At 54.3% G+C, this 857-nt stretch overlaps 1 pseudogene; it reads right to left on the bottom strand.

The window, feature by feature from the left end:
• ACA1_251470 overlaps positions 1-378 on the bottom strand; it is a 4,460-nt pseudogene extending 4,082 nt beyond the window's left edge.
• Between the last annotated feature and the right edge of the window lie 479 nt (positions 379-857).

The raw sequence follows: 857 nt of genomic DNA on the forward strand, positions 1-857 counted from the left end.
GCTTCGTCCGCTTGCTGGCCTGCGCTTCCTTGGCTCTCTGTATGTACGTTGAGTCAGTAAAGAAAGCTGTGCGTAGCGGGAGAGAACAACGCGAACCTGCAGAGCAGCAGCCTTCTCCTTCTCTTGCCAGGCGAGGGCGGCACACAGGAGGGATAGAGTCTTGCCGGTACCTGTGGGCGACTCGAGCAGTGCATGCTCACTCTGTTTCAAACCTCGTATCAATCTTGAAAGAGCTGCGAATTAGTGCCGAGAGATTAATCTCATCCTTCACGTCTCTCCATGGCCGATTTGCAGGCCCACTCCGTACCGGTCCATCATGAGCAGTTGGCTGGGGTAGGGCGTGAAGGGGAAGCGAACGCTGTAGCCGCCGATGAGCATCGTTTCGCCTCCTACTATTTTGTTGGGCGGGGCTGTCGAAGAGGGCAGACCCAAGCGGGAACTCTTCCGCTTGAGGGAAGAGCCTCCACCATCCTCTTCCATCAGCATCTCCCGCCTCCGATTGCAAATCGCTTCTTTTCGAGCCCCTTCGAGGAAATAATTCGAATAAGCACGTTTTTTTATTTCTTTTATTTATTTGCCACGGCTGCCCTTGGACGAAGCTGGTGGTCCACAACGTTCTTAGGCAGGCGCTGGAATGGAAGAGGGAGAAAGAAAGAAGAAGAGATGAGCTGCTGGTGTGACGATGGTGAGCTAGGTGCCTGGGGGTGTGGTGCGTACCGCCAAGAGCCTCGGGCATTCGTTCGATGGAGTACTTGTGCTGCGAAATGTACATGATGGGCACGCCGGGGATCTTTCGGATTCTTCTCTTCAAGTCCTTATCGCAAGTGGCCACGATGTAGCACTGGAAGAACACGACA

Source organism: Acanthamoeba castellanii (assembly GCF_000313135.1).
Source record: "Acanthamoeba castellanii str. Neff unplaced genomic scaffold scf7180000084768, whole genome shotgun sequence".
Lineage (NCBI taxonomy): Eukaryota > Discosea > Longamoebia > Acanthamoebidae > Acanthamoeba > Acanthamoeba castellanii.